The following is a 25,353-nucleotide window of genomic DNA, read 5'->3' as shown; positions in this document are numbered from 1 at the left end:
ATATATATATATATATATATATATATATATATGGTAAAGCATGGATCTATGGTACCCCACTAGAGAAGGGAAGGGAAAAAACAAATCACTTTTACTTTAGAGTAGCAAATACCAATTCAAAATCAAACCTCAAATCTAGTGTCTCTCTAATGTATACACCTCATCATGGTGATTGCCATGTCTCAGCAATGATAAAGTGAAGAAGATAGTGGAGAAATATGGCCTCTCTTTTTATGTGAAGGTGTTGTGAGGCCTGACCAACCAGATAGTCTACCATCAGTGATGATAAATTGAAGAAGATAGTGGAGCAAGGTGGCCTCTCCTCTTATGTGAAGGTGTTGTGAGGACCAAATCAACCATATAGCTTGCCATGACTTCATCAAGATCTATAAGATAGACGAGAAGGTAGGGATGTATTGGTTCATAACAAGCAAGAAGTGGTCTACTACAACATCATCATAACTTATGGAGGAAGCACTAGGCATAAGTCAAGGTGGCTTCAATTAGCTAGAAGAGCCAAGGCCTTCCTAGAGACATGAAGAAACCTAAATGCAATCAGGCTGATTTGCTCTTTAGTGCTATTTTAAACAAAGATTTGCACCTTAAGGCATAAACCTTCCACATCATATTCACAAACATAAGGCCCAATGCTTATGTGACTAGAATTTCCAAAAGCCCTATGGAGAGCCTTGTAACTAGAAGTATTGTAAATAATTTGTGGATCCATGTGGTCCACAAGGCCAATTGTGAAAGCTTTAAAAACTATCATTACGGATGCACAAGTGACAGTGACAAGTGTTGACATGAAAGGAGCCATGATTAACTAATTGAATGCTCCCTCACCTATTAGGACAATCCAAGAAGATAGATTCATGCACATGAGCCTAAGGAGACCACCAAGAAGTTGAAGCCCATCTAGGAAGCACTCAATAATAGAAGGATCTAGCTCTAGTAAACAATTTTACCACCTTTGATGACAAGAAAGAAGGAAGATCCAAAAATTGAGAGGATCAATGGTTGTTATCAAGAAGAGGGAAGCCGTAGGAGAAAAGAAGCTAGAATATAAAGGAAGAAAAGAACAAAAGAATGAATGTTGGCAAAGGAGAATAGAAAGAAAATTAAGGAAGATAGCATACTAGCTAAGGTCATGAAGTGGGAGGAAGTGAATGACAAAATGTCTAAAGAATACACGATTAGAAGTGATCCGCATGAAAAGGAAGAATATCAAGCTACTACTGAGTAATCCTAGAATGAATTCGAAGTGAGAAACTTAAACCCATGAGCACGAGGATACTACAATGGACCCATTTTTTTCCATTCAAACAATTGCAACAAACCACACAAGGGTTTTATTTACATGGATATATATTTTTAATTTCTCTCCCCTAGTACTCATGTGACTCCTCCTCCCTCGGGGCTCGTAAAATTTCCCCTCCACATATGCATAAGAACCCCCCTCTGAAGAAATTTTTTAAAAAGGAGAGGGGAGATGAGATGGGGGGTGGTGGCCAAACAGGCCACTAACCTATTGACACCCCCCCTAATGATTAAGGGGGAGGTGAGATAACGGGGGGGTGACGACCTGATACGCTGTTGACCTCCCCCCCCCCCCCCCAATTAAGGGGGAGTGGGGGTGGCGGCCTGCTGGATAGGCTATTGACCTATTGATGTCCCCACCAATAATTTAATTAATTAATTAACTGATCCCCCTACTCGCTACCATTTCGTGTTCTTCCCCTTGTTAGTTTATTGACAATGCCTACACTTGCCCCTCCCCACCCCCTTTTGTTTTTAACAAAAGAAAGGAGAGAAGAGAGAGAAGCTATGTACAAAAATAGAAAAGAAGAGAGAGAAGAAAGAGAATGATTGGAGGGAGAGAGGAAGTATTGTCAGATAGAGAACTCCTCCCCCTTAACCTTACTTTTTTGAGTTAAAAAAAATTAGGATATTTTGTATCTCTTGTACCCTATAGCTGACACATCATACATCCACAAAAGTTTAATAGAAAAATCAAAAAATAAATTTTATTATTATTAAAAAACCCCTTGTTACTTACACTTAACTTATAAATATCTAGATATTACATGCCAAATGGCAATTTTATGTTTAACAAAAAAGTTAAAATTTTTACCAACTAACACATAATAAATCTCCAAAAAATCAAGTCTATACTAATGCCACCATTTGACACCTCACAAGCCTGATGACACATGCAATACATAATTCCCCCTCTTCCTCCTCCTCCTCTTTATGGGAGCTTTCACTCAACCGCCAAGACCCACGGACCGCTTATTGTTTCAAGCGTTCCAAGCGAGCTCTAATGGCTATCTCTCACCTAGCTGACGCGCCGTCAATCCTACGAGTGTAGTGAGCTTACCTTGATGCTCAATCAAGTACCCTCCTCTCTCTTGGACTCCGGTAGCTCCATGATTCTTGATGCTAGCTCAAGCATCCTCAAGCCTCCTCCATCTCCAAGCTCCATCCTCCATAGCCGCGCACGCAAGAGAAGAGAAGAGAAGAGAAGAAGAGAAGAGGAGATGGTGAAGAGCTTCACCCTCTTGATCCCTCACTCTCACACACACTCACTCACTCACACTCTCACACTCCCTCTCTCAAGAGCACACACAAGCAAGAAGGAGAGAAGAAGGGAGGAAGAAGAAGACTCTTTTTGCCACACCAAAGAATGACCTTCCCATTCACTTTTCAACTTTATATACAAAGCCCTAAATCCTTTTTGGGCGGTCATCCCCTTTTCCCTCTTTTACATGGCCGTAGCCTAGGCCCTTTTTCCCATTTCCCACCATTCTAATTTATCATATTCCCAACTAATGCATACACTTTGCACAGGAGCGAGCCTGGCACTCTTTTACAAAGATTCGGGGGCGCTCCCACATTATAATGGTGCGCCCTTTTTCTCTTTTGTTGTCTCGGGCCAACACCGAGGCTTTCTGAGGGTCGTGCCTAAACATTTAATTTTTCAGGGACTGGTTACTGGTCAAGGCACCTTTTTCTGCTTTTATCATGCGCCTTTTTTGCTATTTTCATTTTTTCCATTTTCTGCTTCTCTATGTTGCGGGAAACACGGTAACATTACCCCCCTCCTAGGCAAGTGCCAGTCCCGTGGCACTGCAGTGGGACGTACTGGCTAGTTAGGTCGGCTGCTAGGTGGAACAGATAGGTGCCTGACACTGCTTCCAATGTGGTTGGGTGAATGATAAGTGATGGGGTTTAAGAACGATGATGAGGAAAGATTCCGGCGTGCTTTAGGCTCCATGAAGATACTCGCATCTTTCACGCTGTTGTGGTGCCCCTTATGTAGCCGGTCGTCTTTTGAGTATCCGAAACACTTGAAGCAATAAACAATCCCTTAGGAGGATGGTATTGGAGGGATTTATTCTGGAGAAACCCCCTGAATGCTGTTTGCCTTGAAAATCCGTGACCTTGATTGAAGATCCTTGTCTTTGAGTAGAAGGTCTTCAGTTTTGAGTTGAAGGTCTTCAGGCTTGTGGAATCAATAAGCGATCCGTAGATCTTCAGGCGTTGGGCATGGATCATTGGACGATGAGGTTCCAAGATCTATGCCAATGGCAGTTCTACCTTAACTTAGTTCAATCAGGGTAGCCATCAGCAGGCAGATGGCTGGTGCCGGCACATGAAAAGAAGTTTTGGATCATTAAAGGCTGCCGTGGACAATCATCTTCCGTGGGTAGCCATTTCTTGAAACGCGAACATAACGTGCAAGAAAAGTTGTACACTCCCTAAGGGGTGTGTCTGTCTCGGCGTGTAGTGTGCAGTGCCCGTGGCAGTGGAACTGGGAGATGGGTCTTAACCTTGGGCAAGCCCTTGGTAACATCCCACACTTGAGGACCCAGTTCGTACTTCGTTGGAGGTGCGGTGCGATTCTTAGGGTGACAGGTCTGAAAATCCTGCCCTTGATGTGCCCTAAGTGTGAAGTGGGGAGGGGGCTAGGGAGAACCCAAGGTGCGGTGATTGTGGTGCTTCTTTCTTCTTCTTCTTTTTTCTTTTTTTTTTCTTTTTTTTATAAAATTAAATATAAAGAGGCGTATACATGGAGACAAGCAATACAAGGGCATGACGGGAGTTTACTCCTCGTCATCTGAATGGTGGGTAGGGGATGGCGGAGGGCAGGGGGCCTTGTTAAGGAATCTTCGACTCAACAAATAGCCCTTGTGGTTGAGGCGGGTCTTGAGAGTGGTGGTAGAAAGGAAGGGGTGGTTGCACTGGGTGAATTTGCTGTAGCTCATATCTTCGAGTAGTGCAACACAGAAAGATGGCAAAAGAGAAGCGCGTATCATGAGGTGAGTCATGGTGCTGCTGTCTATGGCATTGGGGTCAAAATAGAGGGGTGGGAGGTGGCGTTCTTGGCGTGCGGGCTCTTGGTGGACTAGGATCCTAATTAGTCTAAGATAATTACAAGTGGTTATGAAGGCAGGGTCAGGACAGGAGGTGAACTCGCTAAGAAATCTATCTATAGAGCTGTACAAATCAGGGAGGGTGAAGAGAAGGGCGTCCCTATGGGAGGTACTATTGGTGTTATAGATAATGGAAAAGTCGAACCTATCGTGGATGGACGGATTAAAGTCGACCCCTACCCTTTGAGGATACGGCATAAAAGTAGGGTCGTTTCTCTCAGAAGGGAGGGTGTTGCAAAATGCCATCCATGCGTCAAGATTGACGTAAAAAATGAGTCTTCTCCAGGTGGGTTGGCAATTATAGCCTTCCACTGATCTAGACACCTGGAGGACTTTATCTTGCCAAAATTCGTGGTCCTCGACTCCCCAAGCAGTTGGGTGGGCCTTGCGCTCCGCTAACCACTTGGCCTTGAGCCTTGCACCCATAGCGATGACGTCCTCTACAAGTTGAATGGGCAGTACTCTGTTCAAGGTAGCGGGAAACTCAAAGCGCAAGTCGAAGGGGTCACGATTATATTCCTACTATTCCCAGATAATCAATTCGGCATGGAATTCAGCAGGGGAATCTTGATGGCACGGTAGGAGAGGGGCAGGCTGTCTTGGAATAGGTCTAACATTCAGCTTTTTCCTTGCCTTCTCTACCTTTTCTTTCCTACGGTTAGCCTGTGCTACTCTTCTCTCAGCAGATGTATCAGGGGGCTGCACTTCCGCTTGTTGTGGTTGAGGGGGTGGTGGGACATATTCCTCCTCCTGAGGTCCTAGATCAAACTCCGGTTCACCCCCTTCTGCTTGCTCGTCTTCTTGTGCCTTCGCCTCTGTGAAACCGAGTTCATCTATTTCGTGTGCCATCAGGCCTACCTGTGCAAGATATCTTCTCTGCTCCTCTAGGCTCTGCGGCGAGCCTCCTAGTTGCAGCGGCACGTGCAGGCCTCGTGTTAGTGCTCTGCGTGCAATGGTTAGTTTCTTTTGCCAGCTGATCATTAGCTTCATTTCCTTCTAGTCTGGTGGAGTGGAGCAGTGTATTGAGGAAGGTGTATTGCTGGGCTATCATGGAGAGTTGGGCCGCCTCTACCTGATTCTCAGCCAACACCCTGTCTCCTTCGGCTTTGGCTAGTTGGCGTGCTAAGTCCCGTATTCTCCCCTCATTGTGATCAGCCCATTCTTTTGCTCTTTTTTCCATATCTTCCAGGCTCTCCCCCTGATGGAGGGTCATTGCCATGAGTTTTTGCTGTTGGGCCTCGAGCTCACGGTGCAGGCGGGACTGCTCCTGGCGTTCATCGGTGATCTGTGCATTGAGTTGGTCCAGCTTCACTTGCATCCTTTGCACATGTTCTTCCCTTAACTGATCTAGCTCTGCAGCCTCCTATTTGATCTTGTCAAGCTGGCTTTGTGCTTCCAGGTTGACTGCAGATAGCTGATCATTCTTGCGCCGAAGGTGGGCATTGGTTTCCCTCTTCCCATTGAGACACTCCATCAAGATTTTTCTCCTTCCTTCCCAAGCAAAGTCACGTTCCTTTAGGGCCTTTAATTCCTCTGCCTCCTTAGTGCTGGCTTCCTCCCTGAGCGCAGTGATCTCCCTTTGATATTCTGTTACCTGCTTTGTTCTCTCTAGCTGGAGAGTGGCTTGTGATTCTCGTTCTGATGGCTGTCCTCCTTTCTTCCCTGGCCCTTCCCAATTGCGAGAGCAGCTCGTTAACATATTCGGCGTATTGGCCTGTTGGAGGTGCTGGGTGGGGCATGGTGGTGGTGGTGACAACGTCTTCTATTTTCTGCCTTTTCAGCTCCGGCCTTGGCTCCAGTTCAACCGTGGATGCCCTTTTGGCTCCTGATGCTGGGGTGGCCACGACCGCTTCTCTTGCCAGCTCCCGTTCCACCAAGAATTGTAGCCAAGTGACCACATTGCTCTCGTCAACTTTTTGGGTGGTGGTGGCAAGGGGTGTCGTCATGATAGGAGTGGCTGCCATGGAAGGTATGAAGAGGGGGAGAGTTGACATCATCGGATCTTTTCCTTTTCCTTCTGCTGGGAGTAGGGGTGCGATTTCCGGCACATTGGTACTAGGACCAGGTGCCTCTGTTCGGTGCGGGCCCTCTGCGCCTTCCTCGTCTCTTTTGTGCTGCTCCTCGATGGAGCGACGGGTTGCCAGCTCTATTTCTTCCTCTTCCTTCCTTCTCAGCTCCTCCTTGGTCTTCTTTTTTCTCTCCTCCTCATCCTTGACTGACTCCCTTCGGGCCCTTTCCAGATCTTCCTTCTCTTTCTTATTTCGCTCCTCTCTTCTTTTTCCATGCAGGGCTTTGGTTTGTTGTTCCGCATGCCTTTGTGGTGTGCCCTAGGATTCTCCCTCTTCGTCTGCATCCGTCTCTGTTTCATCAGATGACCTCTACTGCTCTTCTGTGTGAGGTGGAGACTGTGACCGTGACTCGTCACTTTCTTCGTCGCCTCCCTTCTTGTCTTCTCCTGCTCGTCCTTGCCCTAGTGCTTCTTGGATGATTGCCGTAAGGACACCTCCAAACCCTATGGTGGAGGCTTTGGAGGATGAAGCCTTGCGAGTTGATTGGGATGACGGGGACTCCCCTCCTACGGCTCTTCCTCCTGCTGCCAGGGCCTTAGCCGAAGCCTCTATTGTCTTCCTCACGAACCCATTAAGGTTCACCTCGTCTAGTGATTGCGCCGCAATGCTGTCGAGCAGAGGTACATTGATTCGGTTCATTATGATGTTGTACCTCTGGCTTGAGAACAAGGCATGCACCATCTTTGCCTGCAGCTGAATTTCTGGGTTGGGGATGTCCGCCAGGCTAATTCCATCATTGGTATGGACCTTCACTTTGTCCATCCCCAACATGGCGTAGATTCTCTTTTCGGCTTCCTTTCCATATTATTCGGCAGCCCTAGTGCCCTTTTCACCAACTCGGGGGTTAGCTCGATCTGCACCTGTCTGGTGGCTTCATTGTCGCGCACCGTGATGGTGCCTCTGTTCCTATTGAAGGTGCGCAAGAAATCAGCGCACTAGGTGTAATCCACCCTCTGGCCCACTGTGTCCAGGTACTTCTGCAGGTGGCACTGCTCTATGATTTGGCGTACCGCCGGCTCTTCGATGGCCACGTCTTCAAGGTTGAAGACGTGGCGGAACTTTAACTGGTTGAACGCTCTCGTTTCCACCGTGAGGCCGTACTTTACTTGTTCCTCCTCTGAGAAGGGGAGCTTGCCCACTTTGTCCTGGCTTGCCATGATCGCCACCTGCACATTCAGCCATTTCCACTTTTAGTGCTTTTGACAACTAACTTGCTGGAAGAATAAAAGCATAGCATATTTTATTGAACATAGCCTTAACTTTGCCTTTTAGACTTTTACCACCACCTCTTACCTTTGCATTTCAAATTTAATAGACGTTTCACACTTGGTTTACTTTTTAGATTCTATTTTGTTTATTTTTTACATTCCACTACATTCCACCTTATTACCCCTTCCCCCTTTGGAAAAGAAGAATCCGTCCCAGGATTGGAGGTTGCGAGGCCAAGGCTTTCAGTAGAAAGGGCGTCGCTCTATTTGTGCAGGAGCCAAGGTTTTCGACACCAAATAACTCCAATGGGATGGATGGTAAATTAGCTGAGCTAGAGGACGGCTTTCGCTTTGGGCAGTCTATGAAAAGATGGGTGATTCCGCATTTTGCGCACTTTTGGTCAGCCTTGTCCCTGTTTTGCTGCTCTCTTTCAAGGCAGCGTGATGAGACATGACCGGGGTGTCCGCAAGGCCAACAAGTGACTGGATCCTGTGGCTACCCTCCTAGGCCTCTACCCCGTCCTCGTCCTAACGTCATCACCGACACAAGTCGATAATCCATGAGGACTGCGTTGCCCTCGTCGGCATGCGAGATGTAAGGGTATATGTAGGTCTCTTCATCATTCGGCTCCTCCACGTAGTGTACTGGAGCATCGCTCGGTGGGTGGGTCACATAAGGACCAGGCGGTCTAGGAATGCCTGTAGGATTTATGTCCATTCTAGGGACGGCTGGTTTCATATCGTTAGGCGTGGGTAGAGCCAATGGGGCTCCCCTTCCAAAGAATGACTGTGGCCTATTAGCTAGATAAGGCTGGCCGTAGGGTTGTGAGTATGGAAGTCTTCTTGGTAGTCTGCAATGTGTGATATCGTGGCTGAACCTACCGCAGTTAGCGCAAGGTCTTGACCTAGGGTCTTGACACTCAGCTGGCAAGTGGTTCCCGCCACAGTACACGCATTCGATGTGCGGGCGCGTTGGTCGTCTCAACATGTCTTGTATCTTGGCTAATTCCATCTTGACCTCAGCCAAGCCTTCTGTCCCGGTGGCCTTCCCCTTATCTTGAGATGATGGGATTGACCGCTCACCAGAGGCTGATGTTCTCTCTGAGTTTCGCAGGTTGGTCTCTTCTAGATGTGAGCTCCTAGAGCTCCGCTCTTTCAGCTGCTCATTGACTCTGATGGCTTCCTCAAAAACTCTAGCCACCACATCCCGCTGCAAGCTTGAATTGCCTGCCAATGCCTTATATAACTCCTCGTCTCTAATTCCGCTGATGAATACAGTTGAAACTGCTCTGTTAATCAGTCGCTCGCCTAGAGGGATTCTCTTAAAGAGACTTCTCACATGGGTCACATAGTCGCGGATGTCCTCCTTCTCTTTCTGCTTGACATTCATCAAGCGTACTAGTAGGTTATCGGAGTATCCGGGCTCGGCGAACCTCTTGACGAAGAGATCCTTGAGATTATTGAAGTTGGCTCATTTCACGACATTCAGGCTTGTATATCACGTCCTACCCTTGTCGACTAAGCAAAGCCCGAATGCTTACGAACGTTGAGTCTGATCGTTGAGGCCGTTGGCTTCGCAGACTTGCTCAAATTGCTCAACAAAGCTATATGGATCGTCATGCGGTTGGTACTTATCGAGTTGCTTGGCAACAATCAGTATTTTGGCCTGGCTCTTTGAGCCCTGGTTTGCCCCTAATCCTGCAAGCTCTGGTTTCGCAGGTTGGTCTCTTCTAGATGTTGCTAGTGCGGTGGCACTCTGCTCTATTGCGGTGTTATCGAGTAGCCGTTTCATGAGGAGCTCGCTCAATGTCAGGTCTCCTTCTAGCACTCTCTCGTGATCTGTTTGGTTTCGGCCGGCCAAGTTCAGCACTCGCTGCACCTCATGTAGCTCCATGCTTTGCCTTTGGCTCCTAGCTTGTTGATCCCTATTATAATCAGCTATGCCCTGCAATGCCTTGCGGGCTAGCCTTCTCTCCTCCTCTAGGTCTGCAATGATTGCGTCTGCTGTCCTACCGCGGTGCTCGTACCAGGCATGCGCGTCGTAATTGCTCACCATCTGCTGTATAGTTTGTGGGAATACACTCAAATCGAGCTCCTCATTAGACCGATGGTCTGAGCTTTCTTCCGTCATGGTCGAATTCTTGCGCCCCGCTGCGCTGTCGATCAGGTTGAATAGTCTTGACAGATCCTCGTCGTTGGCGCTCCTTGCTTGGTCCTCCAATTGAATTTCCGTTCTCAACGCATTAGGTCGCTAGGGAGTGCTCTAGCACTATCCCCCTGTCCCTTGGTCTTGACTCCTATGTCGAGAACTGCCTACAAGGCATTCGCCATGTTGTCCTGGAGCGGGTTGCGCTTCCAGTCGTTTGTGGGGGTCAAGTTTTGATGTTTTTTCCCTTTTTTTTTCTTTTTTTAAAAAATAAAGGGGTGTCCGACTCTGGGAATCGGACGTCTGATTTACCAGTGGTCCGATTCTAGGAATCGAACCAGGTGGGTCTGAGTTTGAGCAGTCCGAGTCTCAGAATCGGACGGGGGTTAGGTGTCTGATTTTTGAAAATTGGACAAGTGGTCCGATCGGACGGGATTGGTCCGAGTGTTCGATTCTGGATGATCCGATTCTAGGAATCGGACCGGACAGGGTGGTCCGATTGCTGACGTGTCCTAATTCGTCTGATCGGACGGGGTTGGTCCGAGTGTCCGATTCTGGGTGGTCTGATTATGGACTAGTCCGATTCTGGGAATCGGACTGGACAAGGTGGTCTAATTTCTGATGTATCCTAATTCATCCGATCGGATGGGGTTGGTCCGAGTGCAAGCGTTCGAGTCCGAGCGTCCGAGTCTTGCGTCCGAGTCGGACGGGTTGGTCCGATCGGACGGTTATGCGAGTGTCCGAGTCGGATGGGTTGGTCCGATCGGACAGTTCTGAGCATCCCATTCCCAAAATCGGACGTCCGATTCTGAGAATCAGACATTGAGTCGAGCATCCGATTCCGCCGGCCCGACGCACTTTCAAGCACGGATTTGTCCAAAATCTCCAGATATCGATGATTATAGACCACATAATTCACCAGTAATGATGTTGGAGTGGTGGGGAAGAGATCTATATACTTGGGGATCGCCGAATGCAACGTCACTCCGTGCCGTGATCGATCGAATGGTCGCCCAAGCTCTCTCTCTCTCTCTCTCTCTCTCTCTCTTTCTCTCAGCTGGTTGCAAATGAGGAATCCCTTGCCCCTCCAGAACCTATAACCCTATTCGTCATTCCCCGGATGCTACAGATCACTCTCCTAGCGATTCATACACATTCAAATGCGCATTTCCTCCATTTTTCCCATATTTTTTTCGATTTTCTCCCTCTTTTACAGCAGCAAATTCTATGTCTCTCGGGTGTGATTTCCTACTGCTAACCTACTCTAAACACAACACAAATCGAAAGCAAAATACTGAACTAATTTCTCCATGTTTTCCAATCATCAAACAACCAGAATATCCCAAAATACTTACCTATTTTGAAGATAAAAAACACACAACTTCCTACCTATCTCAAGCTCCGTTTCGGGGATGAATACCCTACTTCGATGCTTGATATGAGGCACGCAAGTGCTCACGCTTGAATCCGTTGGTCCCACATTTTCACTCAACCACCAAGACCCACGGACCGCTTATTGTTTCAAGCGTTCCAAGCGAGCTCTAATGGCTATCTCTCACCTAGCCGACACGCCGTCGATCCTACGAGCATAGTGAGCTTACCTTGATGCTTGATCGAGTACCCTCCTCTCTCTTGCACTCCGATAGCTCCACGATTCTTGATGCTAGCTCAAGCATCCTCAAGCCTCCTCCATCTCCAAGCTCCATCCTCCATAGCCGCGTGCATAAAAGAAGAGAAGAGAAGAGAAGAGAAGAGGAGATAGTGAAGAGCTTCACCCTCTTGATCCCTCACTCTCACACACACTCACTCCCTCACACTCTCACACTCCCTCTCTCAAGAGCACACACAAGCAAGAAGGAGAGAAGAAGAGAGGAAGAAGAAGACTCTTTTTTCCACACCAAAGAATGACCTTCTCATTCACTTTTCAACTTTATATACAAAGCCCTAGATCCTTTTTCGGCGGTCATCCCCTTTTCCCTCTTTTACATGGCTGGCCGTAGCCTAGGCCCTTTTTCCCATTTCCCACCATTCTAATTTATCCTATTCCCAACTAATGCGTACACTTTGCACAAGAGCGAGCTTGGCACTCTTTTACAAAGATTCGGGGGCGCTCCCACATTTGAATAGTGCGCCATTTTTCTCTTTTGTTGTCTCGGGCCAACATCGAGGCTTTCTGAGGGTCGTGCCCGAACATTTAAATTTTTCAGGGACTGGTTACTAGTCAAGGCTCCTTTTTCTGCTTTTATCCTGTGCCTTTTTTGCTATTTCCATTTTTTCCATTTTCCGCTCCTCTATGCTGCAGGAAACACGGTAACACTCTTTCACCTCCTCCTCCTCTCTCTCTCTCTCTCTCTCCACACCTATAAATATAGGGACCAAGGTCATTTATAGAAAATGTATGGGTGAAAAGGCGAAGCTATGTTAGTGAGTTGGTGAGCAAGTGAAAGAGAGTAAGAGTGTCTACACAAACTCCAAGCTGAATCCTTATTTCTTTTTCCCAAACCAGCTTTACTCTATTTATTTGTGATACCTCCATGCAAGTGTGTGAATATGGTGGGACCATCAAGTGAAGGGGATCCATCTAACATAGCAAGCCTATTCACTTCGACTCCTATCGTAGGGATGAGTAACGATAACATCAATTCCAATACCCAAGTAGATTCGTTTATATTTCTTTAATAATAATAATAAATACATGATGAATTTTATAACTAAGGTCGTACAATTTTTAAAGGAAATAGTAATAAATTTAAGAGAATGATGAAATTACATTTTTAATAGTTTAGTTCCAAGATTGTTTTATTAGATTAATATTATTATAGATTAGTTAGATGTTCTTATATTCATATAATCATAAATATGTTAGGAAAAATTTTAAATATATTAAAAAAACCTCAATTTATGTTTTTATAATATCCTCATTAGATTAAACTTTGCAAACTATATATTTCATTATTTTTAACAAAATTTGGGATCATAAATAGCAATGATATATTAAATTTTTAAAGCATATAATGTTTAGAAATCCTTTTTATTTCTTTGTGTAATATTTTTCCCTATGAAGGAAAATCTGATATAAAAATAATTAGTTAATATTATAAATATTTATCACAAATTAATAAATAGCAACTTTGATTATTAATAGTTTGACACTTCTAATCGTGACTGTTTAGGGTTTTTTTTTTCTAATTGAACAAAAGATATTCTTGCCCTTAAAAGCCTAAGGGTATTTGATAATGATAGTAATTCCAAATTTTCTTAAAGAATATTTTCTCTAGAAAAACCATAACCACAAGGAACCTATCATATTAAAACCTAGGATGTAAGCGAAATCTTATCACTCAAATTGACTTAAAATGATCAAAGTGACTTAGAAGGTCTTAGAGAGAAAAAAAAGAAAAACATGCACATATAATAAGCAAAAAAGACAATAGAGTTATGAAATTAGCTGATAAGAAGGTTCTGAGTTTTTTGCATTTACTTGAGTCAATTAAATAATTAACTCTAATAAGTGGACTCTAGCATCCATTGAAAGATAGATTATCTTGTCACCAACAAATGAATTAAAAATATTTTTCACATTAAAAAAAAGTTAATGTCTTGGAAAGGACTAGTTGGTTTCTACTTGAAACCTAATTATGGTTACAACTTTTACTGATAAAACATTTTCTATTTATGTCGAGATAAAGGGTTGTTTGAGTGGTTGCAATTTTCCCCTAGGGTCAACTGCTAGAGCTCGAGTATGAGCTATAATAATTTTGGATCCATGTATGAGGATTTGATGAGTGCCTAGGATGGATGGTCTAGTACAGAAGATTCTCCCCTATGGTAATGCATAACCATGTGGGGCTCTCATAAGAAAGATATCTAGAATACGTGGTTGGTTCGATAATGGGTAAGAAACACATATTGTTTGATGTGGTTTAGCATCGAGATCCTGAAATTTATGGGTTGGTTATTGCTTCTTTGGTTTTGAGGGCAGACTTTGTATATACCTCTATGAGTTAATAATATATGATTTTATGAAATGTTTGGAAATGACTGTTTTCGTTCCGTGGGAGCTTTCACTCAACCGCCAAGATCCACGGACCGCTTATTGTTTCAAGCGTTCCAAGCGAGCTCTAATGGCTATCTCTCACCCAGCCGACACGCCGTCGATCCTACGAGCATAGTGAGCTTACCTTGATGCTTGATCGAGTACCCTCCTCTCTCTTGCACTCCGATAGCTCCACGATTCTTGATGCTAGCTCAAGCATCCTCAAGCCTCCTCCATCTCCAAGCTCCATCCTCCATAGCCGCGCGCATAAAAGAAGAGAAGAGAAGAGAAGAGGAGATGGTGAAGAGCTTCACCCTCTTGATCCCTCACTCTCACACACACTCACTCCCTCACACTCTCACACTCCCTCTCTCAAGAGCACACACAAGCAAGAAGGAGAGAAGAAGAGAGGAAGAAGAAGACTCTTTTTTCCACACCAAAGAATGACCTTCTCATTCACTTTTCAACTTTATATACAAAGCCCTAGATCCTTTTTCGGCAGTCATCCCCTTTTCCCTCTTTTACATGGCCGGCCATAGCCTAGGCCCTTTTTCCCATTTCCCACCATTCTAATTTATCCTATTCCCAACTAATGCGTACACTTTGCACAAGAGCGAGCCTGGCACTCTTTTACAAAGATTCGGGGGCGCTCCCACATTTGAATGGTGCGCCATTTTTCTCTTTTGTTGTCTCGGGCCAACATCGAGGCTTTCTGAGGGTCGTGCCCGAACATTTAAATTTTTCAGGGACTGGTTACCAGTCAAGGCTCCTTTTTCTGCTTTTATCCTGCGCCTTTTTTGCTATTTCCATTTTTTCCATTTTCCACTCCTCTATGCTGCAGGAAACACGGTAACACTATTCCACCTCCTCCTCCTCTCTCTCTCTCTCTCTCTCTCTCTCTCTCTCTCCACACCTATAAATATAGGGACCAAGGTGATTTATAGAAAATGTATGGGTGAAAAGGCGAAGCTATGTCAAGGAACCTATCATATTAAAACCTAGGATGTAAGCGAAATCTTATCACTCAAATTGACTTAAAATGATCAAAGTGACTTAGAAGGTCTTAGAGAGAGGGAGAGAAAGAGAAAGAGAGGGAGAGGGAGAGAAAGGGGGAGGAAATGAGAGAGGGAGAGAAAGAGAAAGAGAGGGAGAGGGAGGGAGAGTGCATTCTCTCTCTCCCTCTCCCTTTTGCTTGTTTAAGGTTTAAATCACTTTATTTTTTGCTTGTTTAGGAGAGGAAATGAGAGAGAAAGACAGGGAGAGGGAGAGGGAGAGGGAGAGAGAGGGAGAGAAAAAGAAAGAGAGGGAGAGGGAGAGGGAGGGGGAGGAAATGAGAGAGGGAGAGAAAGAGAAAGAGAGAGAGAGGGAGAGGGAGGGAGAGTGCATTCTCTCTCTCCCTCTCCCTTTTGCTTTTGGAGAGTGTTAGGATATATTGTGAGAGGGAGAGGAAATGCGAGAGAAAGAGAGGGAGAGAGAGAGAGAGGGAGAGAAAGAGAAAGAGATGTATACTCAAATGGATAGCTTTATGGAGATGTATGTCTACTCAAATGGATAGCTTTTGTCTACTCAAGATGTAGTCCACATGTGTGTGTATATATTGGAACGATAACATATCCATGATTATGGTAATGGTATGCACTTTGCTTTTTTTATGGGTACCATTACATCGAGTCCTTAAGAGGGCTAAAAATTAGTCATACACTTTATAAAGTCTAATTGGGAGATTTAAGATGCATGATAATAAACTTATCGATAATGGTATGCAATGTGCTTTGCCATGGGCCACGTACATTGGTGACTCTTTAAGATGGCTTAAAATTGGTCATATCCTTCATAATGTCCAAGTAGGGGATCTAATTGTGATATGCATAATTCATTGTTTTTGTATTAACTTTATAGGCATAACAAATTAGAAATCATGCCAACTAGTCAACGGAAGGACTAAAAGAAAATGATACCCTAGCTAATGGTCATTATGGTACTTCATCAAAATGAACCCAAAAGTATTTCTATAGAAGAAGAATCCCTTAAATTGAGCATAGGATATTTTCTTCAAATGTTATGACTATGAGTAGAATTGATTGAAACAAATTTTATTACTATGGTTGATAAATTTCATAGATGGCATTAATTTTTATACATGGACCTAGGACAAAAAAACCACATTTCTAAGATGCTTTTTGTTGAGACTGATTTATTATTAGACTAAGAGATCCTCAATGATGCTCATAAATGGATTACTTATACTCAAAGCCCTCTAGTGCAGTTGTATAAGTAATCCTAGTAGAGCCCCTCTAAGATACTCAAAGTACATAACCTAGAGATCGTAGCTAGGTATATAAGGTATAATGATTGTACAAGAAGACACCTCAATAATTGACTAATCGCCATTAAATCCCAAAGAAGAATCATGTTCCATCCCCTTCAACTCTATATTCACCTTGTGAAGAACTTCATTAATCATAGCATCCTTGTCACCAATCTTTTTGTTGCAATGATGAAGTAACATATTCATCACTTTTCCTTTTAGCATCTAAGGCATTATCCAATCTTTTAGTCAAGTCCAAATATTTAGTCTTCGACTCATGAACCTTATAAACCAATGCTTTTTTTTTACAATAATGAATAATTATCTATCGGGACAAACAAATCCTTGAGCATGGTATATGGCTGAGATATAACATCAATAAATCTCTCAACTACTATGTCCAATGCATTCTTTACATCAATCAGTAAAGCATTTCTTATATCTTGAAGTTTAGATTTCAACACCATGGATGCATCAATATCAACCTCAATGTTTTACAAAATTTGCTTCTCAAGCTCTTGCAGAGGCTAAAACCTCTCAAGCAAGAGCTTATGGTCAACTTGCAACTTGATATACATCTCCATAAAGCTATCCATTTGAGCCTCGTTTGTTGTAATGTAGATAAGATGGAAAACGAAGAAGGTCTTATTGTTCAAGATCGCGAGGCGTATCTTAATCAGCGTGTCCCATGTCCTTGCTCTCAATGCAAGTTGGCAATTAGACGAAAACACCAATTGTCTATAGAACACATACGAGGATTTGGCGAGTTTCAATATGAGATCATTGATTAGGCGATTGCGGATTTTCAGCAAATAGTAATTTGAAGTTAATATTAATCATGCATTGTACTCGCAAGCTAATTGAAAACCATACACAATAAGATTGGGTCTTGTTGGCAAATTTTCTATCCAGGGAGGTGATGTCTCGTCCCAAGGGGGAGTGCACCCTTTGCGGCCAATTAGAAGAGTTCGTGGGCGTGCGATAGATGGAGTGCAGGAGCCAATCCACCACTGGCAAGGCCAATCTATACCGTCAATGCCAGAGGAGACAGACAACCTTCCAGACCTACCTACAATCTTGGAGCCTGAGATGGAGGCAATGATCGATGCATTGATTCCCATGGATGTCGAGACATCTGATCTGCTTAGAGAGGAAGCATCCATACCATTATATGATGGGTGCGGAGTATCTCGGTTGAAGACGTTGCTTGCACTCTTAAGTGTGCAAGCAAAATACGGGTGGAGCGATACGAGTGTGACCGAGTTATTCAGGTACCTTGCACATAGGCTTCATTGATTATTATTTTTTGACACTATTATTATAAACATTTATGCTTTTTCAAGGTTTTTTATGATTTTTTTCAAGTTATTGAAATATCATATATTACCACCTGCAAATACCATGCCTGAGTCTCGTGATGATGCACGACATGTTTTACGGAAGCTTGGCATGGACTACAATAACATCCATGCATGTATCAACAATTGCATACTGTTTCGAGAAGAATACGAGACTATGGAGACATGTCCAAAGTGTGGTGCTCACAGGTATCGACAGGACTTGCAAGGGCAAACCATCCCTCAAAAAGTTCTCAGACAATTTTTGCTCATCCCCCGCATAAACCACATGTTTCGTACATCCGGCATGGCAAGCTTGACAACGTGGCATGTGCAGAATAGGTCCACGGATGGAGTTCAACGAATATCAGCGGATTCGCGCGCATGGAGCCACATTGACTCTACCTTCCCAGGCTTTGCATGAGAGCCAAGGAATCTTCGGCTCGGTCTCGCAATGGATGGTGTGAACCCATTCGGTCTGCGCTCAACTTCTTACAGTGTGTGGCCTATAGTCCTTATCAACTACAACATCCCTCCATGGCTTTCTACGAAGAAAGGACATCTCATCCTTAGCTTTCTCGTCCCAGGCCGCTACAAAGTAAAAAATATGGACGTGTATCTTTGTCTATTAGTCGATGAGCTTAAGATTTTGTGGGAGGAGGGGGTCACTGTGCAAGATATGAGCAGGCGCGATGGTCGGCGGTCAGCCAACACTCGAGCCATTCTCATGTGGACGGTGTATGACTTTCTGGGATTGGGAGAGTGCTCAGGTGAGCAGGCCTCCGTTCTCGCTGGTAATATCTATATTTTATCTCATTCAATCAAGTATTCACTAGGTCGTGGTGTCGGAACAGGTCTGGTTACCTCAGGTTATCATGCATGTCCATTATGTGGGCCACAGTTAGACTCCCGAAGGTCACAAACCATGAAGAAGATGGTATATCAAGGACACGCCGCTTTCTTGCCGGAGGATCATGAACTCAGGGAAGGTTTCCTTGGACGACCTCCAACACGTATGAACACCGCAAGCTGGTAGGAGCTGAAAATGGTCAACGCGGAATCACATCCAAATGGAATGCGACGGTTCTCAGTTTTCTACGAGTTGCCATATTGGATCCACTTACAGGTCAACTGGATCCCATGCATATTTTCAAGAATGTGGGCAGCTTGCTATGGGACCACATCATAGGAAAGAGAGACACTATAGGGGCACGAATGGATTTGAAGGAGGTAGGTAAGATGGAGGCGCTTTGGCCGCAGTCGAGTGCTGATGGTCACGTGCAGCTTCCTCGCGCTCCTTGGGTTTTGTCCACTAAAGAAGAGCGCATTGTGAAGCAAGTAATCAAGTCTATCCGCACTCCGACGGGTATGATGCGTTCTCTCATGTCCGCATTTTCTAAAGACGACCAATTGTCGAGGCTAAAATCCCATGATTGGCATAAGATATGTCAGGTTTGTGCTACGAATGGATTGTAATTAGCATGGGCATTTTGCAATTTGGAAAGTGGCCATTATTCATAATGCTTTCTCATTTGTGGCAGTTTGTCCTACCGATCGCGATCGCAGGATGCCTTACTCCAGAAATTCGCAGGGCCATTTACAAGTTGTCGACTTTGGTGCAATGGATCTCACAGAAAGAGATTAAGACGTCCTCTATTGAATCCATGAGGCGGGGAGCAGTGGAGATGGTCTGTCTCTTTGAGAAATACCTGCCCACTAGCATGCTCATGATATAAATCCACCTTCTTAAGCATCTTGTGGACGAAGTGGAGATTGCTGGACCTATCCATACGCGATGGATGTTCTTCCTAGAGCGCTTCATGAAAACCCTGAAAGGCTTTGTGCGACAATGAGATCGGCCAGAAGGTAGCATGGCCGAAGGTTGGTTGGTGTCAGAGGCGTTAGTGCATATTTCACAATGGCTACCAACGGTGGAACCAGATAATGAAATGCTATGGACGCTAAAGGACGATGATAGACTGACTGGAGATGTGGTGGTTGGAGATGGGGTAGAAAAAAGAATGGATGCCTCAATGGAAGAGAAGGTGAATCGCTTTTGTATGTTGCACCATGCCTCCATGGAGACATGGCTCGCCAATACCAGATTGCAAGGCAAGATCGAGAGGAAGTGCAAGCTGAATTCCGACGTAGTACACGTCATCAACCGATTCGATATCCCGAAGGCATGGAGGAGATGCCGCGGTTTATGTCAACATGATGGTTGCATGGAGCCTTGACCGTAGCATCCAGCGAAGGGACAGAGGTCTCAATGGAGGAGTGGGAATTCTCGAGGGGGTGTAATCCAAAGGTGATGAGGGTTTTAGAATATGTCGTATCTAAATTTTATATGTGACATCTAATTTGAGTGTTTCAATGTACAATACAAAATATATAGTGCAGTGTGGTCGCGCGGACGACATTTTCGCGTGGAGCGTATTGACAAAATGCGCTCCACAATGGACTGTGGTGTCATGGCAAGGTTCGAGCAAGAGAGCCAACAACGAGCAACGGATCCAAACACAATTGTGGATGAGATGGAGTATTTTGGGAACTTGCAAAGTATTATTACGATGGATTATCGTAGCTTCTCCATGATAATATTCGATGTGCAGTGGCTCAAAGTGGTACTTGGAGGAGCTGGAGCAACAGTTCGACGAGGTCCATCGGGATTTCTCGAAATAGATTTCGAAAAAAAATGGACGGATTTGTGCGACATCTTTGTGTTCCTGGCCCATTGTGAATAGGTGCATGGAGTCATTTGCTTGCTAATTGTAATACGACATGGTTTATGTCACAATGGTTTGAACTCGCTTTGTACGTGTTTGTGAACAGGTAATCTTCTATCCAAAACCACGACAACCTCGATGGTGGTATGTTATACCTTCAACTCCCCGAAGTGCGAGAGTATATGATCAAAGCGATGTTCCGAGCATAGATGAAGATAATATGCAAATAGAGGGATCGATATTACAAGGGGTGGAGGCCGTCGAAATCTTGGAGCCAGCATCGGCTAACAATGATGGAAATACAGGAGTCCAAGAATTTTTTGAGAACGAGGCGGACTCATTCTTTTGTGGTGACATGTCTATCGGCCTTCCAGTGTATGCGGAGTTGTGTCAGGAGATTAACATGGGACCATAGGATACTTCATACTTGGAGCATCCACTTACTCAATTCGTTGACCAATCTCTTATAAAGGTACATAAGATATGCATTTTAAGAGGGATTTTTAAAAAATGATTTATATTACTGTGCTTTGTATAATTTAAATTGATTATTCTAACACCATTTTTTATCTTTGCAGGTGACATTTTCAAGATGAGTCGAGGGATGAGCGATGAGGAGTTGCAAGACATCTTCGCACGCATGTCTCCAGACCAGCTCGCGAGATTCAGAGAGATGGCAGACCAAGAGCTGTCTCGTTCTTCATCAGGGCGCTCTGCTAGATCTGCTTCAGCGCGATCGGATGCTTCGGCTTTGAGCAGACGCTCACGACTTGGGCCAGAGGGAGGGACTGCATCGGGATCAGGGGGATGCTACTGTGGAGACACGAATATGGTGTCTCCCTCTCATCGTTCAGCTGGAGCTGCATCACCTCCAAGATTTGTCACACCTATGGGGACGTCCACTCCAGTTACTCCGGCTTTTGCGCAGCCGTCAACAGGGGTGCCACCCCTTTGAGTGCCATTCCGAGAGAGGTTACCCTCGTCGGTACACCGGATGTAGAGGGGTCTCCTGGATATGCCCAGGAGCGTGGACGCAAATGGGAGAGAACCCATCTTAGGCAGACTCCTAGGGGTTATGGATATCTGGTCGATAGTAGGTCAGGAGCCACCATCATGAATGATGAGGGGAGGAGGGTGATGGTTCGCATGAGAGAGTTGTGCCAACAAGTTTTTCGGCACAACATCCTGGATCATTGGAAGAACATACCAGTGTCGTAAAGTTCACGCAAGGGCTGCAGAACACGGGGTTCAAGATACAGCAAGAAATGAGGCTAACAAGAACTCAAATATTTGATGCCAAAGTACACTATATTCCTTGTCAAATGAGGTACAAGAAGTTCATGTTCAGAATAATCTGAAGTTTCTCATAAACTATTTACATTCAGGTGTATGACGAGAGTTGTACTAGGAAGAAAAAAACATTCTTCACATCAGCATGTTCATTTTGTAACTTGGCAGTTGCCCAATCAGCAGAGAATTTCAGAAACTCCAGAGAAACATCTCTATAGTGAGGTCAAGTCCATCATTATTTGCTGAAAAGATATCAGCAAGTCTTTACAACTTCCATCTTTTGTTGATTGGATTCATGGCTAAAGGAGAGAGCAGTGTCATAGCTAAAAGTTCAAGACATATGTATCCCCTGTCTATTTTCTCTTGCTACCATTTAAGCTCATCATTCGTTTCCTCTGACTCATTAGCAGAAGATTAAAGACCTAGGACTGAACAGCGTTTGTTTCTGTTCAATGTTGTAAGGCTCTTTTCTCGATGAAGATCCAAAGCATCTATGCCAACCATACCTTCAGTTGGACATGCTTACAGTGGCAGCACCATGGCCAATAGTGTGTGCTAAAGCATCCGACAGTGGATCACATGCTTTCACAACTCTTATGGGTGAACCTTGGGGTTTAGATCTTTCTCAATTCTGCCAGAAGCCTCCTATCCAACCCTTCAAATAGAGTATTGCCTCCAGTCAATAGAAAACAAACGGGACAGTGAAGTAGGGGCAGTTTCTAAATCTGCAAGCTTCTCAAACAAGGGAACAACATGCAAAGGCTTCTTGAACTGGCATTCACGCTGCAGAAGTTTTAACGAGAAGAACATCAGAAGGAGTTGTAGCCAAAGATTCCAATCATTACTTCTTGTTTACCATCAATCCTATTACAATACCAATCACTGGGCATCCTCCTCATGGAAACGCTCACTGATAAAGTCCAATCAGATGCGGTTGGAAAAGGAGAAGCTGTAGCCATCGAAACCTCTCTACACCGAGTGTGATACGGAAATCCTTTGCTGTCAGTGGAGACTCACGATACTTGTTGAGTCCAAACAACAGGAGACTCACGATACTTGTTGATGCATTGTAGAATGAATCGCAGGGGATCTGGCGGAGAGGAATAAGGGGAGATTGATTCGCTATGATCCATAGAAAAAGAACAAAATTCGGAGCAGAGGAAAAAACATTACCCTTATTTTTGCAAGTAAAAAATGCTTGATTCGATAGATGAATGTCTGGTTCGCAATCTCTCATTGCCTCTCTCCTCAGACGTGATTTGTGTGTAGACTTCCAAAGCAATGCAAAGGATGAAACCTCAAGACCTGAAGCTTCTGATTCTCGGGCCGTCAAGAGTTGGAAATCAGCGATCAGAAACCAATTTTACTGGTTCTAACAAAGTCTCCGTAATACCTTTACTGCACCAGCACATCGAAAGCAAGCTTTGCACTAACGAAGTGCTTTTGATACTGAAAAGGCGCAACCCAGGATCAGAGAAGATGAGCGAGAACAACTATGCCGCATAATGGATTGCCAAAAGCTTTTACTTGTACTCATGCTATTCAAATTGAGCGTCTTCTCCTTCGCATTATAGTGCACTGATACCGAGATGGCTTGCGGCAAAAGGCCGTCTTCCCATTTTTCCCCTTCGTATGCAAAGTTTCCCCCTTTTCGCCTTGTTTTCTGATTCTTCCTTGCTTCCTCATTCCTGAATCTCCTTAGTCTCCTCTTTTTCTTCCCTTTTTCGATCTCTCCTCGTCTTCTGTTATTAGTTTTCTTTTCATGCCGTTCACTGCGTGCCAAAAAAAACTCATTCTAGCCCTCCCGAATCAAAAACCATTCTTCCCCTCCAAAACAGCCTGCTTTTTTCCCTCCAAAAGCGGTTTAAAAACCCAAAAATAGGTTTCCCCTCTTCATCCTTGAATAACCTCTTATACCTTTAGCTTTGGCGATAATCTTTAATTCTGCCAGTTTTCTCTTTGAGAGATCCAAATGGAGATCAATGCATGGTTTTAGATCTGAAGATTCAGCACCAGATTCATGACTCAACAACTTCTTGCTGTCTGATTTAGGACTTGTTTCTTTGTCTTCTTCCCATGCATTGCCACTTCTCTTTACGGTCTCTTTCATTTCTTTCTGTAGGCTAACCTTCAAGACCCCTTTTACTACTTTTTTTGCAGCACCATCCACCTTTGAGCCTTTCTTTTAGAGTATCTTTGGAGTGCCCCATTAACAGACAGCTTTGTGATGGGTGATCTACGCACAAACTGCAACTTCGGCCTTGAAGATTGGTTGACAAAGTACTCCCTCGGTGCTTCACTAGCGCTTTGCTCGCTTCAGAATTTTTTTGAGAGACTTCCTTCAACTTTATGTCATGGGAACTTTTGAACTAAGATGATCCTTCCTTTGATTCCATAATTTCCTGCACTTTTCTTAGAGATCATCATTGAAATTATCAGCTTGATAATGTCCTTTGGCATCAGTTTTTCATATTTTTCTAACACACACACATCATGCATCCAAACAAAATCATACACATGCACTAAGGGAATATATACATTGGATGCGGATTATCGTAATGCATCACACACACAATGAATCACATACAGAAAATAACACAAATGCATAACAAAAAAAAGGAGGTGTATACGACTCGGATGCGCAGCAGCACGACATCCACCCCCTCTAAACCTGCGCATCCTCCGGATGTGCCAACTATCCAGGATCATTCAAGTCCACAAACAGGTCGAGTCCATCTTCTGTTTCTAGTAGACCTGTTTCTCCATCAGCTTCATCATCTATATTCTCTGCTTCTTCTGCTTGTCTTTCTTCTACCTGCTCTTCTTTTGTCAATGCTTCAAGTGCATATTCTTCATCTTCTCTTCTCTTGAAAATCTTGACTCGTTTTCCAGCAATGGGCACCCTCAATACTGTTCCATCTAATTCAGCCAACTCATAGGTACCATTATCAAAAACCTGTTTCACCTCATACGGTCCAAACCATCTTTGAACCATTTTTCTCATGCTACTATGCTGATTTTCTAGACTACTGTCGTAGACTAGAACCCAATCTCCTTCTTTTATGGCTCTAGGCCTCAAGCGATGCCTTAAATCAAACCTGTCCTTGTTTCTGAGTCGGGCTGCCTTCAAACGATCAACTGCTAGCTGCACATCTTCTGTCCTTCTCTCTAGTTGACGAATCCGAAGAGCTAGAAGCTCTTCCCTTGATAAATTCTCATGCCATGGAAGAACACTCCAAGTGAGAGCAAAAATTTCTGTAGGCATGACAGGTTTTTGCCCATATATCAACTTTGCAGGCATGTATCCAGTAGTCACACTATGTGTAGAGCGATCAGCCCACAACGCAAAAGGTAGTAATCTCAGCCAATCCCCAATCCGACCTCTACAAGCATTTGCCAATGCTTTAACTATTGGCGGATGTCCTCTTTCACTCTTGCCATTTCCCTCTGGATTATAGGCAGTAGTAAGAGCCAATTTAATCCCAAGCCGTGAGAAGAATTCTCTAGCTTCATCTGCATCTAGCTCTCCATGATCAGCTATAATCTTGCCTATACATCCATGCCTGCAAAATATTTCTTCCAACAAGAATTTACATACTGTAGTGGTGGTCTTTGTCCGCAAAGATCTGCCTTCAACATAGTTTGTAAGATCCTCCCTAGCCAAGATAAGGTATCTCATCTGCCAAAGTCCCACTGGCAAAGTAACCAAGTCTACCACCCACTTATAATGCATACATAGTGGATAAGTCGGATGCAACTCATCACGATGTCGCACTAAAGAGTAAAGCTGGCAGTCCCTG

The sequence above is a fragment of the Lygodium microphyllum genome, chromosome 26, assembly GCF_053477565.2.
Source record: "Lygodium microphyllum isolate KBCC chromosome 26, Lygodium_microphyllum_v1.1.10, whole genome shotgun sequence".
Taxonomy (NCBI): Eukaryota; Viridiplantae; Streptophyta; class Polypodiopsida; order Schizaeales; family Lygodiaceae; genus Lygodium; species Lygodium microphyllum.
This window is presented reverse-complemented; position numbering follows the sequence as displayed.